This window comes from Anabrus simplex, chromosome 13, assembly GCF_040414725.1.
Source record: "Anabrus simplex isolate iqAnaSimp1 chromosome 13, ASM4041472v1, whole genome shotgun sequence".
Lineage (NCBI taxonomy): Eukaryota > Metazoa > Arthropoda > Insecta > Orthoptera > Tettigoniidae > Anabrus > Anabrus simplex.
Window position 1 is genome coordinate 15,515,802 of NC_090277.1, and position 19,980 is coordinate 15,535,781.

Genomic DNA, 19,980 nt, shown 5'->3' on the forward strand with positions numbered 1-19,980 from the left:
GATTCATCTGTCGGATGGAGGCGATCCTACTGTTGCATATTACATTCTTAGGCCGTTTCGAATAACTAGAGGGTGTGCAAAAAGCTAGCATTAAGTAAGGGCATATAATGCTGTTGATGGGGACGTTAAACCTTGTACAGGCTCCTTCAACAGGAGTAGCCTATATGCCGGTACCGCGCAGGCTCTTTCGATAGGAGTAGGCTATGTGCTGGCACTAGGTTATATCCTCTCCGTACAATCATAATATTTTATCTTAAGAACTTACACTAGAAGGAATTACTAACACGACTAAGAGAATTCTCTTTGAGTTACAAGTAGCTTATCATGCACGCAATGTCCTCGCTGAAGGTTAGGTACAATTTCAGTCAACGCATGCATTCTGTACCTCACTCTGACTGACTGCACTGATACATCCTCAAAGACAGTGTTCTAAGCAGCGGAACAAAAATCGAACAACAAATGATTTAACCCGGTGTGAGCACATAGCCTGTTCCTAAAGCTTAACACTGTAAATGTCAGGAGCTCCTGTTTTACAGCTAGATGCAGTTCCTAACGTAACAGGACCGGGATTAAAAATATGTTTTACAGCCGAGTGCACCCTCCTGACGCAAGATTTTAAATTGCAAGAATCCGTTTTACGGCTAGATGCCCTTCCTGACGCTGAAAGAGAAGGATTTAGCCAGTTACCCTTCCTGATGTAACAAGACTAGAATTTATTTTTAGGCTGCACTTGGCTAGAAATAGCCACACGAAATTATTATTATTATTATTATTATTATTATTATTATTATTATTATTATTATTATTATTATTATTATTATATAGAAAGAGAATTACCGGCTCCTACGGTTTGGTTTAGTGTGCTTGCCTCTCACCCGGCAGTCTCGGGTTCGATTCTCTTAGAACGAAGGTGCACCCCAAACACATCAATCAATGTTCTGATCATATGTTGTATCGAGTACAGTGTTCGATTATATTCTTAATCACTTCTTTTGTAATATAATCTTCAAGTATTCGATAAAGCTATACCTCAACAGAGCAAGGAAAAGGAGGTTATAACCATTGCTATCTTACGCAAGCCGTTCAGAACTGTAGTCTTTTTTCTCTTAGAACAAAGGTATTCCTTGACATGTTCTTTTAAAATTGTCCACTACTACGATCAAGAGCGCAGCACATTGTTCTCTCGATTAAAGATGGCGGATGTGGAATTTGCCGCCACCACATGTCAAAGAATAAAGATGCCAACACGATGCTCTCTTGATTAAAGATGGCTGCTTTTCAAATTGTCCGCCACCACAGGGTGCAGCACGGCGCTCTGTAGATTAAAGATGGCGATGACAGCTAACGCAAGAGGGCAGCACGGTGCTCTCTGGATTAAAGATGGCGGATGATAGCTGACAGAATTTTTCAAATTGCCCGCTACTACAGAGGGCAGCACGGTGCTCTGTAGTTTAAAGATAACGGATGACAGCTGACGCAAGAGGGCAGCACGGTGCTCTCTGGATTAAAGATGGCGGGCCGCCACCACAAAGAGTGTGCGAAATTGCTCGCAAGAGTGCGGCACGGTGCTCTGTAGATTACAGTTGGCGGATGACAGCTAACGAAATTACCCGCATGATAAGAGCACGGTGCTCTGTTGATTAAAAATGGCGTATGACAGTTGACGAAATTGACCGCATGAGGGTAGCACGGTGTTCACTAGTTTAAAGATGGGGGATGACAGCTGACGAAATTGCCCGCAAGAGTGCGGCACGGTGCTCTGTAGATTAAAGATGGCGGATGACAGCTGTGACGTAGAAATTGCCTGCATGAGGGCAGCACGTTGTTCTGTAGTTTAAAGATGGCGGATGACAGCTGACGAAATTGCCCGCATGATAGCAGCACGGTGCTCTGTTGATTAAGAGGACAGCACGGTGCTCTCTGGATTATAGATGGCGGATGACAGCTGACGAAAGAGAGCAGCACAGTGCTCTCTGGATTAAAGGTTAATGACAGCTGAAGTGCACGTGGAATTTGTTTCCAAACAAGAGCACGTGGAATTTTCCGCCACCGCATTTCAACTAAAGAGTGCAGCACGGTGCTCTGTTGATTAAAGATGGCGGATGACAGCTATCAAAAAAGCGCATGGGTTTGTTTCCAAACAAGAGAATGTAGAATTTTTCAAATTGCCGCCACCACATTTCAAAGGTATCTAGCTAAAGAGGGCAGCACGGTGCTCTGTAGATTAAAGTTGGCGGATGACAGCTGACGAAAGAGGGCAGACTGGTGTTCTCTTGATTAAAGATGACGGATGACAGCTGCACGTGGCTTTGTTTTCCGATTCAAATCTCGCGCTAGTTAGGTTAAGTTGGTACCACTGAGGTTTAGGCCCGTCAAGATGGCAGTACTGAGGTTAGCGATGCGTTGTTGTCGATGATAGCTGTCAAAAAGCACGTGGCTTTGTTTACCGATTCAAATTTCCCGCGGGATTAGGAACAGGCCCCTGGGAATGCTCCCGGGAGGAGGAGGAGGAGTGGGCCGCTGGGAAGGACCCCCGGGTGGCGGTGTAGGAGGAGGCCTCTGGGAGCCCGATGGCGGTGGCGGCCGCCGAATCCCTGTATTATACTACTTTCGTCGCCAGAAGACTTATCTGTGTCGGTGCGACGTAAAACCAATTGTAATTAAAAAATCCGCGTGCATCGAAAATCATTTTTTAAAAATTATATTTGTTCGTGGCGTCGACCTATGAAGATCTTTTGCCATTAATTTCACCATTTGAGAGGAACCTGCGTGTAAGTGAAATGGCTGAACTGTAGAGTGTTGAATGTGAGGCAAGGTACGTTAAGGACGACAGAAACACCCAGTCCCCAGGGCAGGGATATTAATCAATTACAATTAAAAATGCCTGATCCGGCCGGGAATCGAGTCCGGGGCCACAGACGGACACGTTGCCCCCTACACCGCAGGGCCGGACATCGAAAAACATACTCTACACGCGAATCGCTCTCAAAAACTTTATACATGCCAAAATCCTAAATTAAAATAAATACTTTTATTACAATTGATTTCATAAAATAGTCTTAGCAAGACTTGGATTGTTAACTAACATGTACGTAAGCTCTCCGCCGTAAGATGCTGTGAATCTAGAGCGAGGCTTAATGCGCACGCGAGTAGCAAGCGACTCGAATGTCACTGGGGCCAGCTCGCTGGAGAGAGCAAACGACCTTGATCTAGCTGTTGGCAGTTTTCCTTAAACTTGATAAAGAAACGTTCTAAGGAATATAAGAAAATGTAAGTACAGAATTCTTTAACCCAGCTGGGGTTCCATGCACGTCTTCGGTTACCGTGCATCATTCTCACTGCAAAACTTCATATTTATGTATTTATTTATTTATTTTGATACTTCCTTTGTTATTACAAGTACACGCTTAAAAAGTAACCGTTACAAATATTGCACCTGCCTACTTTACTTCGACATACCTTACTGCAAATACACAGGATATATAAAAAGTAATAGCTATAATTAGTACCTAGCTACATTAATTCAGTGAACATTAGTACAAGTACTCAGGATGTATAACAATAATGGCTATAATTAGTGCCTGGCTACATTAATTCAGTGAACATTAGTACAAGTACTCAGGATGTATAACAATAATGGCTATAATTAGTGTCTGGCTACATTAATTCAGTGAACATTAGTACAAGTACTCAGGATGTATAACAATAATGGCTATAATTAGTATCTGGCTACATTAATTCACTGAACATTAGTACAAGTACTCAGGATGTATAACAATAATGGCTATAATTAGTGTCTGGCTACATTAATTCAGTGAACATTAGTACAAGTACTCAGGATGTATAACAATAATGGCTATAATTAGTGTCAGGCTACATTAATTCAGTGAACATTTATGTATAAACATTAATGGCTATAATTTGAACCTGTCTGTGTTACTTCAACATACCCTCGACCACACGGTGATCGTTCTTTGGCACAGAGGATGCCTTCTCTTGTGTTGTAAAGCGTCGTTCACTTCGACAAAGAGGCCGCAATGCCCCCCACATTCTCAAATCAGATGTATACATTCTATGCTCTAGGACTTACCATCGCAGTCACGCAAGAAGTTCGTTGTCCACTTAGTGCTGTGTAGTTCAGGATAAACTGACGGCACTTCATGAGAGCTGTTTAACGACACGCTGAGCAGATCCTGGATTTCATCGTTTTACTGTAAGTTCCCAACAGTGGATTTTCCCGTCGTTAACATTTTCAGGGAGGCTTTTGGGTTAATTTGATGTAGAATTCAATAAGAATGTGTTCTTAAAATATTGTACTTTGAGGTTGGAGGTGCTCCGTTCCTCTATAAATCATCAAGGAGCGCCCTTAAGACAGTTTGGATGCGTTTCAAAACGTTCACCACTTTGCAGCTGTGCTAAGAGTTCCCTCATCAGTCATTAGTAGTACTTTCGCTATTGCGCTACAGAGGTGACCAAATTATTAGCCTAAAAGTCTGGAAATCTGTTACTCAATTTTGCTGAGTACACATTTATTTGTGTTTCTGGAGATGCTACAATGATATAGGGACATTTGGATAATGTATTTAAGATTTTCTGCCTCATAGTTTGGCAACACTGTTACAATTGATTGTCTATTGTCTCAAGGACTGTATTTAGTTCCGTGCACATGCGATGATTTGTTTGATATTTACCAAGAATTTAGTGATTGTTTACTTACTATTGTTACTTAATCCCATGAGCAGAGCTCTGGTGCTTTTTGCCGAGATATTTAAACCTATATTTGCGACGTGATTAAAAGGCAGTGCATAACACATCATGAGAGTTTTAAGGTTATGGGGAGGAAAATTGATATGCCAAGGAAAATGTTGCTGCTTGCTGAAGGATATTACACACAACAGGAGATAGCAACAAGATTTAATGTTTCACAAAAAACGGTTAGTCAAATTAAGAAAATGGAAGAAAATGACGAGGTTTACCAGTCACAACAAAAAGGAAAATAAGTCCTAGAAGTGTACGAAAATTGATTTCAATATCACGAAAGTATCGCTCAGCTACTAGCAATAATCTAAGAGTAGCTGCGTAGATGTATCTGCTAGAACTGTAAGAAGAACATTGTGCAATAGCGTATTGAAATCTAGACGACCCAGAAGATCACTCCAGGTATGACAAAAAAGAGATTGGAATGGGCAAAGAGCCTACGAGGTTCGTCTACAGACGACTGGAAGAAGATATGTATACAAAAGTTACCTGCTTGTATCATGGGTTTAACAATGTTCACTTGAATGGAGTCAGTGCATTCGTAGGAAGCCAGAAGAAGAATTTCATCAGCAGTGCGTACAACAGACAGTGGAGTGTGATGTCGTACCGTGAAGCAGGACCAATAAATAAATGCCCTTCAGAAGCGTCTCTTGCCTCAGATAAGGGATTAGTTGGGGAAAACTTGTGTCTTCATGCATGACGCTGCACCCTGTCATGCGGTCAAGAATGTGACTCAATTCCTCAGTGATCAAAACCTTTCGGTGCTTTTGTGGCCCGGAAACAGCCCGGACATGAACCCCCATTGAGAATGTGTGGGCAATTGTGAAGAAGAAAACAGTTACAACAAAAATTACATTGACAGAAACTTTGGTACGAATTAGGCACCATAACAATTACATCAAATATAGTTGCCAAACACTCATTGAAAGTATTCCCAAGAGGGTCAAATGCTAATTTCAAAGTATTGAGGCCCATGCATGTTTAATTTTCATTTGTAAGGCTACCCAGGAAAATTTTCCAAGCTTTAGTCTAATAATTTGGCCACCTCTGTGCCTTATCAACGCGTATTAATTGCCCCGTAGTGCCACATCTCTTTACGCTGGAAAGAAGTGTAAACCTTATTGCGGTAATTCCCAGGAACAATTTGAAATTACTTTTTTCTAGCGTCATCCTCCCACGCTCATCAATGAGAAGAGTCACTTTCGAGTATTTCCGGCTAGAACTAGAACTGGAATTAGTATTTCTGGTAACAGTACTCTCGATTCTCCACACATTTGTTTGCAGACCAAAATTATCAGCCTTTAAAAGTTCTAGTGCATTGTTTAATTCAGGGACCGAAGCTTCCACTTCAGTGGTATATTGAGGGCTGTCATTAACATTTGTAATTCTGAGTGCTTTCTTTTCATAAGATTTGATCACTTGCTCCAGCCAACTCACGCTATCTACATGGGAGTTTATGATAAGTGCCCCTTCCATATCACTGAACACGTATCCTCTCAGTTGAGGGTAAGGTTGGTTCCCTCGGTTAGCATAAATCTGATCAAGGATATATTGCTCAATTTCAGACACATCCTCTTCAGTGAGCAAGTTCTCATGGCAATCGTCTCCATCGATGAACATCTGAACAAAGCTGAAGTCGTTATCCATCTTGTGCTCCATCGTGAGGAATCTGGCGGTTCTCCTTCACAATCTTCTGTTTGTCTGAAACAAAACAAAGAAACATCATAATAATTACAATTGTTACCTTTTTCCTAACTGGCATGTACAAGAACATTATAGACAGTTACACCTCTGCAGTCTGCAACTCTCCATGAATTAAATAAGTGTCTCCACTATCCTCCATCATTTGCAACTAAATCAATCTGAGGATGGTAGGTGGTCCTTGGTTCCACTGTCGGGTTAGAAACTGAAGCACTACCCGTGCCATAGATCTTTCACCACCACCATCAACAACAACAAGAACAACAGGATATCCTCTATGTATAAACACAGAATATACTGTTTCATATGGGGGCCATTCAAAAAGAAACGAGCCGGAAGCTATAAAATGAAACGCTCTCAAAGGATCGTAATGCAATTGCCTGTGGACGAAAGTGCGGTCCTTATGACAGCGCTGAAGTCCTAAACTCGCCGCTGGAGGGACATGGGTACACACCACGTGACGACAGAGCGAACACGTGCACCCAGTCATGCTGAAAACAGTGAAATGGAGGCTTCAAAAGTAGAGCAAAGGGATGCAGAGCGTTTTCTCACAGCAGAAGGAGAATGGCACAAGTAACGGAGAGCACTACATGGCCGTTGCAAGGGTCAAGGCATGGCACACACGATTCATGGAAGGACGGATGTCGTTGGCTGATGATGCACGGTCTGGAACGCCACACCGCATTATCGATGCCATTGCCCAGCAGGTGGATGCCCTTATTATGCAAGACCGGCGAGTTAGGGTAGCAGCCATTGCCGCAGAGGTCGGAGTGAGCGTGGGAAGTGTTCACGCCATTATTAAGGACGGATTTAAATTTCGCTAAAAGTGCGCCCAACCGGTGCCTCAAGGTAATCAACCAGCACAGAAGCATGTCGAATGGAGCTCTCTCTTGAACATCTGCTGCGCTGTGCCAAGGAATGGGGTCGAGTTCCTCTCGCGACTGGTCGCTGGAGACGAGACATGGTGTTATCACTTCGAACCGAGTCAAAACGATGAAGTCTCCAGTGGAAGCATGCAAGGTGGCCGTGACCCCAAAAAATCCAAGGTGAGCTAAAGGAGGCTCTGAGAGCCAAATCATTTGCCTCAGATGAGGACGTCAAGCAGTACGTTCAAAACGCAGCCCCAGGAATTTTACGAGACGGCCATTCAACGCTTTGCGTCGCAGTGGGACAGGTGCCTCAACAGTGCTCGTTTCGTTTTGAATGACCCTTATACTATGTTTAATTCTCCAGGGATTCTCGTTTTCATTCGTATTATGTCACAAACCATAAACAATCACGGCATTTTTATAACGCTACCCTAAGAGCAATAAGTTACATATACAGGGTGTATTTATGATGATGTCACAAACTTTCATGGATGATGGAGAACGGTGAATGGCTCAATCTGAGATAAGCAGCGATATTTACGACACGATCGAGTCAAAAGTTAAGCAAAATTCTAGTCATTTAAGTACGCGTACCTGCACAAGTTTCACAAGCTGCTCCATTTACAATAAATATTCGAAATGGCGTCCCCCTGCGTCAATGCAGGCATGGCATCGTCGCACAAAGTTCTGTCGTACCCGTTCGAATATCCCCGGTGTCGTTTGAACAGCGTCGCAGGCAGCCAAGAGATCCTCTTCAGTCTCGGCAGGTGTCTCATACACGAGGACTTTCACATGGGCCCAGAAGAAGAACTCAAGTGGGGTGAGGTCGGGTGACTGAGTGGGCCACGACACACGACCTCCTCTTCCTATCCACTTTGCAGGGAATGTCTGATCCATGTGCTCACCAACCCTCAGTCCAAAGTGAGCTCGGTCTCCATCATGTTGGAACCACATCCGTTGACGAAGGGCAAGTGGGATGTGTTCCAGGAACATCTCTGAGCACCACTGTGTACACAGCTGCATTTAGGCGGGGAGGAAGAACAGACGGGCCTACTACGTAATCACTGACTATATCTGCCCACATCTTGACTGAAATTTTGTGTTGATGGCTCTTCACACCTGTAGCGTGAGGATTCTCATCGGCTCAAAAATGACTGTTGTGACTATTTGGCATTCCGTCTCTGGTGAAACAGGCTTGATCTGTGAAAAGCACATACGCAGAAAAGTGAGGATATACTGCAAGGCGCTGCTAGACCCATTGGCTGAGCACGACTCGAGGTGCAAAGTCAGCAGGACTGTGGATGATAGGGGTGTAGCTGCGTTTCACGTAATACTCGCCACACAGTCATATGCGAAACATTCATTTCACGTGCAACTGCTCGAATGATGATTGCAGGCGCTTCATCCATGCGACAAATTACTGCAATTTCTAAGTCGTGAGTCTGTGTAATTTGTCGTCCTCCTCGGTCATTGTACTGTTGTACTAATTGCCCTGTTTCAGTTAATCGTTGGAACAGTCGTGCAAACATGGCGTGAGCCGGATGTCTCCTATGTGGATATTTGGTCCTGTACAACAGTTCGGCGTTTGTGCTGCTTCATTTGCTTTCCGATACACGAACACAATATCTGCAAGTTTCGTAACCGGGTTCGACTCCATTTGGATAGGGCTGATCAACGTACTACTTCAACCCGTAAACACAGACTGAAGCATACAGTACAAAGGTCGAGTAAGTTCACCAGAAGAAGTCTTCCAGGACAATAGGCCATTCGATCCGCCTGAGCACGATGTTCCCGTGCTTAATTATTGCTGCTTCGCTATTTGATTTCTGATGTCATTGTACAAGCTGATCCATATACTCGTCCCTGAATCGCTTCCTCAAGTCCTGATGTAGTTGCTGAATATAACTCATCCGTTTTGATAAACACTTCTCATGTATCAAGTCCAAATCAGGAGTATGCACATTGGCCATGTCTTGTAGAAACATGCTAGGCGTGATTGGACTCAAATTTTCAGGATTTTGTTACACGTAAGTGACTAAGTGAGAGGTTGAGAGTTCATCAGAGCTTTGCAGTCACATATTATACTCAGTAGTCCTTCATAGTTTAGATATTCTCTTCCCAGCACACGGCGAAGCGCTCTTTTGGTTGTTTGGAAGATCCGTTCCGAACAACCTCCCTTCCACTGAATTCGTAGCAACGAGGCATCTTCTTCTATCTTTCTCCAGTCAATGGATCTGAGCAGGTTGTTAATCGCAAGAAAATCGCTTGCGTTGTCACTGTAAATTCGTGATGGGCAAGCGCTGTTTTCCCTCAAAAAACGAAAACTGAAATGTTTTGGACATGTGACGCAGAACAATGAGTAGACTCGTCCGAAGGAGAACTTCCGGGATCATGAACCTCAGGACTTGTATGCCAGGAGACAGTTTCAATTTCCCATATTACAACTTCCAAAACAGAGAATGCCTGATAAGGTAGTCACAAAAAGAAGATGATGATGCTGGTTGCAACTAGAGCTGGGGACAGAGCAGTTGCTCCTATGATTGCAATCGGTAGTGCGAGTGCAGCGCTCCATGCTCACGAACCAGTCGGTGCTCTGGTGGGCGAGCGGAGTGGTAAGTACTGTGAACAAGGCGAATATATGTACATTCTCATTTGTCATTAGTGTTTAATTATTCTGTCGATAACACTTTGCTTTGCGTCGCACCGTCTGCGCAGAGTGTGGCTGTACAGTAGTGCGTGAACCGTGTAAACTGTGACCCCCCCCCCAGACTATCTTTCTTCAGTGTTTTTACATTGTATGTGCTTGCAAGCTGTACTATGTATTGTGTAATTTGATGTATTTACATGTATTTTATTTCCTATCCTTGCCCCTCTTATGGAATAAATGTATTTTTGCCCGTTCCGCATGTCTTCAGGGAAATGTAGAAGTATTCTCGCCCTGAAGAGTCCTCCCTCCCTTCCGAGCTCACTCTATCTCTCTTGCTTCGCGCCCCTCTCCAACTCCCCTCTCTTCTAGAGGGGAGTTTCGGTTCACGTGACCGCTGCTCGGCTCGCGGTCGTTGTCCTCGGCCGGCCGGGTGATTCTGCTGATTGCACTCAGAGCAGTCTGTTATCTGACGGGCTTGCCTTCTAGCCCCTCGAACCCGGCACGCTAGCGCGGAGGTAAGAGAGAGAGAGAGAGAGGGATCTTGCTATTGTACTGTCCCCTTAAGATGTCGAAATTTAAGGTGCCTGAGGTAAATACGAGATTTGTCACTGTGTAATGATAGGAACTTTGTGCTTTGGATTTAATCTTTATTTAAGATTTCTAGTTGATGTGTTTGATTCAATTTTAAGAAAGTACTTTCATGGCCGAAACATTCCATAGTGGGGTTAAGTAGGTGTTGTTTTTCTACGTTATTGTAATCCACTACGGATTTTCTATGTGCCTTCGGGCGTTGCGTTGGTTAAGATACTGGAAGGCCATGTTTAATTTATTCTCAATTTTATCGTAAAATTTTGAAGGTCTTTCATATTCCTTATTGATCCCCGGCTTATGTTCGGGAAGTTGCAATGCGAAACCCTTCACGTATGCATGTGAACTTGTACCTGATAGAGAGGGCTGGCTCCCTCGTTAGTATTTTGTAATAATTTTGAATGTACATACGGGTATTATCTTCTTAATTGTAAATTGTTGTTATTTGATGTTCTTAAAGGAGTTAAAGTTTTCGAACTTGTAATTAAAGAAGCTTGGCGAGATCTCGTTGTTAATTGAAGTTGGTATTTTTCGCTTAATACGACCTTTATCCAGCCCCTTCGGGCCGCTGCTTTTTCCTAGCCCGTACCTGCCGTTCCAGTGCGCATGCTCCGAGTGCTGGAATCTGTAGTAGTAGCGGAGATATCCGAGTGGCAGGGAAGCAACCGGAGAAGGAGTAAGGGAGCCCTGTCCGGTCGGCGATGATTTGCAACAGAAGGAGGAACGTGTTCACCCCAACCAGCTCAGTTTGGACAAGAAAGAAGGTGTCTCCGTAGACTTATAACGTGTGATACGGTCCTGAAACCGGAGCCCGTTAAGGACGTGACTGAGAAAGACAACGTCTTCCGAAGGCCGGAGGGTGACTAGAGGTGTCCCGATAAAAAATGGCCGATAGCTACAGGATGTCTGTCAGTGACCAATTGTGGCGAACATATATCGACCAGATGAAGTCACCTCAGGATACACCATTCTGTTACCTTTACATTATCCAGAAAAGAAGACCAACCATAATGACAACAACCAGATCGTCATGCGTTCTGCAACACAAGTTCTGTGATCTGAACACGTGTTCGTAGGAGAGGTCTATAATGTGATGTCATACGGCGTTAACCAATTCAGAGGCAGATGATATAAAAATAATTTATTGACAGCAGGCATATGGAACACATGTTTACAGTTTGAGGAACATAAAAAATATATTAAATTTTAACAACGATGTTTACAATTTCTGACCCTGCCGGGAATCGAACGCTGAACCCCTGTGACCAAAGGCAACACACTAACCATTTAGTCCTGGAGCCAGACATAAATGAAGTAAATAGTTCCTTCTCAAAGTCAGTACTGTGTTGTTACACGATTCCGAGTTGTAACCTCATTTGTTATAATTTGCTGATACGTTGCACAGCAGCAACTCTACTAGTATCTGCGTCTCAGGACAAGTCGCGGCAGCACGGCATGAGTAACAGCTACTACACACCTCTAAATAATGGCCCAGGCATTTAATATCACATGAATGTATCAAAGAAGCATACACACACAAGCTCACAACTGCTCTCATGAGACAGAATCGAACCAAAACATACTGGATTCAGAATACTACAATACCCATAGTACTTGAGCAGCTTTACAGTTTTTGCTCAAATGCTGGCACAGTAATAATTACACTTTATCGGCTCCTGGAAATTAAGTTCCTTTTCATAAATTTTATTATCCTTGTTATCTCTTTTATTTATGCATAGTATCTGGCGTTGAAACGTGTATCGATTCATTCAAACACTGTTCCCTATGAACATGGAAGCAACACAGACGGTATGCTTGATAAAAAAGAACAGAAAAATACCGTATGTTACTTATACAAACTAAGTAACACTCAAAATGACTTTTAAAGAAACAGCTCTTTCATCCCAGTGATCACTACAAATGTTCACTACGGCAATATCCAGCACTGTAGTTGTCAAAACAAATAGTAAAGAACAGCAACAACTACATCATCTAACACAAGTTATTTGATGTGAGCCAAAGCTGAAAAGAATGAACTGCATTTAATACAGTGGTCTTCACATGACATACCATATTGAATGATATCATGGAGAAGACTTTTACCGACATTAATAAGCCCCTGTTTTATATTACACTTCACTTACAAAAAAAAAGAGCATAATAAACAATGATAATATGACAATAAGCTACAAACAGTCGTGGTGATAAACAGTGCGTGTTCATTACGCAGTACTCACAGTAAATGTGTAACTAAAGCTAACAGTTTGAATCTTCACATCACCTCCTTAGTCCACAAGAATCACCGCGGACGAAGCGATGTTTCTTGTCAGGCTTTGAGACTTGAGATTGGCGCATGCGCAGCTCCACAGTACACGTAGAGGAGACGGGGGATTGTTGTCGGTGCTTCCGACTGAATGCGCTCCGCTACGTTCGCCCCCGGCAGTGCAGTACAGCAAACCCCAAACACGCTGTTAAATGGCCCTCGATTAATTGCAGATGGGAGAAAGTATTGTTGTGAGCAAAAAGAAGACGTTATAGCCTAATGCAGTTTTTTGTTTTTGTTTCAGCGGAAAAACGGAATATTCTAAGAGAAGTGAATTACTATGGTTGACTGCAAACTACTTCCATGGTTTTCTGAGACACCGACGTGCCGGAATTTTGTCCCACAGGAGATTTTTAAAGTACCGGTAAATCTGCCAACATAAGGCTGTAGCGAGATGGACAGCAGGCAATAGTATGAATATAAATGGGATGAAAAGTCAAGTTGTAAGTTTCAGCGAGAGGAAAAGGCCTCTCATTTTTAATTATTGTGTTGATCGGGTGATCGTACCTCATGGGGAACAGGCTAAGTACCTAGGTATTAATATTAGGAATGATCTTTATTGAGGGTAAATCATATGAACGAGGTAGTTAAGAAAGGTTACAGATCTCTTCACATGGTCATGAGTAGAAATGACAATTATAGGCACTAAAACAGTTAAAATCGGCGTGTAATTAGGCATTAGCGTGTAAAATAGGCAACAATATAGGTATGGAAAAATACTTCTAATTTAATAACACACTGAATTACTACAAAAGAATTTACAACAAGCCATTTTTTCAGGTTTTTCTGTAAGAATCTTGTTCTCCTGTTATGCAGAATGACTTTGTACTGGGAGAAAGATCTTTCAACATTACATCAAGTGGTCAGACAAAACTTCAAAGAAGCCACTTCGTCTGGTGGTATTTCCATTGTTTCATCTATCTCTCCTCGTACGACGCTGCCTACTTTTACCATCCCTTTCCATCCTGGATTCTGCTGCAGGACCCTATCGAACTTTTCACTGACAGCGGCTACCTTCCCAGAGGTTCCGTCAAAACTTTCTGTGTATTTTCTAAAAAATTCTTTGAATGTTGGATGCTCCAGTTTAGTTCCCACCATTGCAGTGCATAGGTCTGAAGACAATTATTGTTCACATTGGACTGGTAAAAAGGCTACGTTGATACCGCTTCCTGTACTCGTGTCAGATGCATCGCAGTTTTTATGTTGATATATATGTATTTTTTACACTTGATTCGAAAAAATAAAAATGACGTGAAACGATACGTGAGTAGCGTCGAGCACAGATCCTTGCCAGGGACGCACCAAGCTGTATTCTTACTTTATAGATCCTGCATCATGTGTGCCGACAAGGCTGCCACCCTCATTGAAAATTAGAAAACCGCGTAATCTGAAATTGTCGTGGCATGCACCCGTAACCTTACTTTTTGTCACAATTTAGCAAGACTCGGCCCTAACCTGGGTAGAGACAGAGATATTAGAAATATTCAAGAAGCAATATCACTTTCGGCCAAGGGGGAATGTCGGTATCCCTTAAAAATGTTCCCATTACGTCCATTGGTAATTGTCTATTCGTTTCTCTTCACTTCTTAAATATTAGTTACCCACGCTGAGTGGCTCAGACGGCTGAGGTCAAATTCTTCCTTGTTTCTCCTGATGGAGATTTCCCAAGCACTATTTCTGATGACTGGCAGGAATTCCCGTTTTTGTTCGTGGAGTAGACTCGAGCGCACCAGCTACAATGCAATGCACTGGAAGAAAACGGGCTTCTTTAAAATGCAGTCAAAAGGCATCAAATAGGCAGTTATGCTGCAAATAGGCATAAACCCCTGAAATAGGCATTTATAGGCACAATAACACCAACAAAATGTAACTAAAGAGACCCTAAAACGGATTTATATCTCAAAAGCCTACGTTTCTGAACATAGGAATAAAATAGCCAAATTCCGTCTCTAGTTATGAGAGTATTCAGGGGTTGTAGTAAGGATGTAAAGGAGAGGGCGAATAAGTCTCTGGTAAGACCCCAGTTAGAGTATGGGTCCAGTCTATGGGACCCTCAATTAATACGAGAACTGGAGCACGATTTGTTCTGGGAGATTTCCGAGAAAGGAGTAATCTTCCGAAATTGATGCAAACTTTGGCCTGGGAAGACATGGGAGTAAGGAGAGGAGATGCTTGACTAAGTGGTATGTTCCGAGCTGTGAGTGGAGAGATGGCGTGGAATGACATCAGTACAAGGATAATATTGAGTGGAGGTTTTAAAAGCAAGAAAGATGATAATATGAAGATAAAGTTGGAACTCAAGAATACAGATTGGGGTAAATATTCATTTATAGGACGAGGAGTGAGCGATTGGAATAAACTATAAAGGGAAATGTTCCATAAATTTCTAAGGTCGTTGATAATATCTGAGAGAAAGCTAGGAAACAAAAATAAATGTAAATAAGAGGTAACCAATTCTTAGGGAATCTGCTACCGCGCTAAATGCAGATGATTGATGACGGAAAACGATGGAGAGGATCATGTCCCAGTCTGTGGTTCGAAACTGCTCCAGATGATCATGATGACGACTTAGCTCAAAATATGGCTAAACGGCTCAGTGTACACGTGAGTAGTATAATACAGGGATTCGGCCGCCACCACCTCCTCCGGGCTCCCAGGGGCCCCTCCGATTCCCGCGGGAAATTTGAATTTTGGCGGGAAATTTGAATTTTGGCGGAAAATTTGAATTTTGGCGCGAGATTTGAATTTGTAAACAAAGCCACGTGCTTTTTGACAGCTGTCATCGACTACAACGCATCGCTAACCTCACTGCTGCCATCTTGACGGGCCAAAATCTCAGTGGTACCAACTTAACCTAACTAGCGCGAGATTTGAATTGGTAAAGAAAGCCACGTGTTTTTTGACAGCCACGTGCTTTTTGACAGACAACAACGCATCGCTAACCTCAGTACTGCCATCTTGACGGGCCTAAACCTCAGTGGTACCAACTTAACCTAACTAGCGCGAGATTTGAATTGGCAAACAAAGCCACGTGCTTTTTGACAGACAACAATGCATCGCTAACCTCAGTACTGCCATCTTGACGGGCCTAAACCTCAGTAGTACCAACTTAACCTAACTAACGCGAGATAAACAAATCCACGTGCTTTTTGACAGCTGCCTTCCGCCATCTTTAAACTACAGAGCACCGTGCTGCCCTCTTTATCGCAGTAGCTGCAAATTCGTCACCTGTCATCGGCAGTGCTGCCATCGTGGCATGCCTAAACCATAGTGCTACCAACTTAACCTCACTAGCGCGAGATAAACAAATCCACGTGCTTTTCTGACAGCTGTCATCAGCCATATTCAATCTATAGAGCAGAGTGCTGCCCTCTTTAGCTACTTACCATTTGAGATGTGGTGGCGGATAATTTGAAAAAACTTTTTGACAGCAGCCATCTTTGAGCAGCGTGCTGCCCTTTATGTGGTGGCGGTAATTTGAAAAATTCTGCATGCACTTGTTTGGAAACAAACCCACGCGCTTTTTTGACAGCCATCATCCGCCATCTTTAAGTACCAGAGTACAGTGCTGCCCTCTTTAGCTAGATACCTTTGAAATGTGGTGGCGGCAAATTCCACGTGCTCTTGTTTGGAAACAAAGCCACATGCTTTTTGACAGCTGTCATCCGCCATCTTTAACCAACAGAGCACTATAATGCTATCATGCGGGCAATTTAGTTAGCTGTCATCCGCCATCTTTAATGAACAGAGCACCGTGCTGCCCTCATGCGGGGCAATTTCGTTAGCTGTCATCCGCCATCTTTAATGAAGAGAGCACCGTGCTGCCCTCTTTACTGCAGGAGATGCAAATTCGCCACCTGTCATCGGCAGTGCTGCCATCTTGGCGGGCCTAAACCTTAGTGCTACCAACTTAACCTCACTAGCGCGAGGTTTCAATCGGTAAACAAATCCACGTGCTTTTCTGACAGCTGTCATCCACCATCTTTAATCTATAGAACACAGTGCTGCCCTCTTTAGCTACTTACCTTTGAAATGTGGTGGCGGATAATTTGAAAAATGCTTTTTGACAGCACACATATTTAATCCAGAGAGCACCGTGCTGCCCTCTTCAGCTAGATATATGTGGTGGCAAGCAATTCCACGTGACAGCAGCCATCTTTAATCAACAGAGCACCGTGCTGCCCTCTTTGTGGCGGTGGCAAATTCCACGTGCTTTACAAACTCTCGTGCTTTTTTCTGACAGCTGTCATCCGCCATCTTGCATCACAAACCTCAGTGCCGCACTCTTTAGCTAGATACCTTTGAAATGTGGTGGCGGCAAATTCTATGCGCTCTTGTTTGGAAACAAAGCCACGTGCTTTTTTGACAGCTGTGATCCGCCATCTTTAATCTACAGAGCACGGTGCTGCCCTCTTTATGACATGTAGTAGCGGGCAATTTGAAAAGTTCTGTTAGCTGTCATCCGCCATCTTTAATCAAGAGAGCACCATGCTGCCATCTTTAGCTAGATATCTTTGAAATGTGGTGGCGGCAAATTGAAAAATTCCACGTGCTCTTGTTTAGTAAACAAACTCACGCGCTCTTTGTCAGCTGTCATCCGCCATCTTTAATCTATAGAGCTCAGTGTTACACTCTTTAGGTACATACCTTTGAAATATGGTGGCGGATAATTTAAAAAGAAAAATTCTACATCAGCCATCTCTCGACGCTAATTGCACAAGATGGTGGCTATACATGACTCCTTAAAGTTGCTTATGCAAGATGACCGCTATACATAGGTTCTTATGAGACGCCCTTGGGATGTTTGCGCAAGATGACGGTTATACAAGGCTCCTTATGAGACTCCCTAGGGATGCTTGCGCAAGATGGCGGTTGCTCTTATGAGACGGCTTAAGGGTCCTTTGCACAAGATGGCTAGAGATACCCTAAGGATGCTTGCGCAAGTTGGCGGCCGCAAGATGGCGGCTATACACGACACCTTATGAGACTCCTTAAGGGTGCTTGCGCAAGATGGCTGCTGCTCTTATGAAGAAAGCTATCTTAGAGGCTAACGTGTCCTGCTAGTTCGATTCATTAAATTTGGGGCTTAAAAGCAAAATGTTAAATACCTCGAAAACGGTGCATCGTAGAACAAAACGGACAAAAAATGTTCTGCCCAATACCTCGGTTCGCAGAATGAGGAACAAGAGAAACATAGTCTAATGATGAGATCAACGGTTCGGTTCTAACTTAGGCCCTTTAGCATTAGCTCTGTTTCAGCTTGTAATGAAGCAAGTCTTCGCAACATGATCAAGTCTAGCTATGGTAGAGAGTATAACGTGCCGTGCAGGTTCGATTCATTAAATTTGGGGCTTAAATGCAAAATGTTAAACATCTCGAAAACGGTGCATCGTTGAGCAAAACGGACAAAGTTTTTCTACCTAATACCTAGGTTTGCAGTATCAGGAACAAGAGAAACATAGTCTAATGATGAGATCGACGGTTCGATTCCTACTTAGGCCCTTTGGCATTGGCAGCTATCTATTTTTACAAGATGGCGGCTATACATAGCTTCTTATGAGACAGCTTAAGAGCGCTTGCACAAGATGGCTGCTGCTCTTATGAGACGCCCTAGGGGTGCTTGCGGGAGGTAGTAGCGACAAGATGATGACTATACACAGCTGCTTGTGATACGGCCTAGAGGTGCTCACACAAGATGGTGGCTGCTCTGATGAAGAAAGCTAGCTTTGCATCGTGCAGGTATTTTTACAGCACTAAACCTCATACCTTTGAAATGTGGTGGCGCGCAATTTGAAAAATTCGACGTGCTTTTTCTTCACAGCAGCTATCTTTAGACAATAGCGGCTATACATAAGCTGTTAAGGCCCCTCTTATGTCAAGGCATGGCACTATCGAACAAGTTTAAACCTGCATCGGAATAGTTAGAGTAAGCACGGGCTGCAGTGATGACGTCATTAAGCATGTTTAGACTTGGAAATCACAAAAGAAACGTAACAAGACTAGAATTGAACACTGTACTCTATGTCGTGAACTTTATCATGTGATCGGAACATTGATTGAAGTATTTAGAACACTAAATAAGTAGAACCGAACACTGTACTCAATACAACATGTGTTTAGAACATGTCAGGGGATACCTTTGTTCTAAGAAGATTAGATTACCGCACATTCCTTGTAGGGATAATAGGCTGAAGGGCTAATGGGCAAAAGGGCTAAAGGGCTAAAGGGCTAATAGGCAAAATGGCTAAAGGGCTAAAGGGCCAAAGGAGCAACAACCTCATCGATCGCTATCAGCAAGAACGCTTGTACTTTGTTAAGTGTAGAAAATGAATCTTTATTTGTAAATGGTTTCATGTTCGGAACAAGGAATGGAACCTAGGGGTTACGTCTTACCTAATAAAATCCCCGAGGTGCGATGAGTTACGTTTTTCGAACTATTGTTTGGAACACTGGACTTTTCAAGATGATAGCAGAGAGTTTAGCAATGTTCTGTTGTTGGATTATAAATTCCGCGCTACAACATGCATAAGGTAGCAGCCTTGAGGTTTACCGCCGTAAGATGACAAGAGTGAGGTTAGCAATGTTCCATTGTTGGATTTTAAATTCCGCGCTATAACATGCATAAGGTGGCAGCCTCGATTTTACCGCCGTAAAGATGGCAGCAGTGAGGTTAGCGACGCTCTATTGTCCTTCAAAGTGAGGTTAGGGTTCGTCAAGAAGACAGCTGTCAATCAATCCTTAGCTCGACGTCGTTAAGAGCAGCATTAGGATTAGCTATGCTTAAAAGTCTTGGGAACAGAGCAGCAGTATGTATTGCCATGTTTCAAAGCGTGTACACATCACCTATCTATTTTACATGCATCGACCCTCGTACTAAACGTCTTCTGCTAGATCGTGCTGCTATCATAGCATAACCTATACGTATATCCTTAAAGTACAAAGAATAGGCATGTTTCAAGCGTGTACACATTACCTATCGATTTTGCATGCATTGACTCTCGTACTAAACTTTTTCCGCTAGATTGTGCTGCTTAGCATAATTTTATACACATGAACTTACAGTACAAAGAATATCCATGTTTCAAAGCGTGTAC

At 43.1% G+C, this 19,980-nt stretch overlaps 1 protein-coding gene across 2 annotated transcripts in view; it reads right to left on the reverse strand.

Moving 5' to 3' along the window:
• LOC136884657 (uncharacterized) overlaps nucleotides 1–19,980 on the reverse strand; it is a 578,112-nt gene that overhangs the window by 534,024 nt on the left and 24,108 nt on the right. Inside the window, exon 2 of one of the 2 annotated variants that reach the window (XR_011018937.1) lies at nucleotides 5,370–6,459. The exons of the other annotated variant lie outside the window; for it this stretch is intronic. The gene's annotated coding sequence lies outside the window, so the exon portion shown is untranslated. Of the gene's footprint in view, nucleotides 1–5,369; nucleotides 6,460–19,980 lie in introns of those variants that run through there. 2 annotated transcript variants of the gene reach the window in all.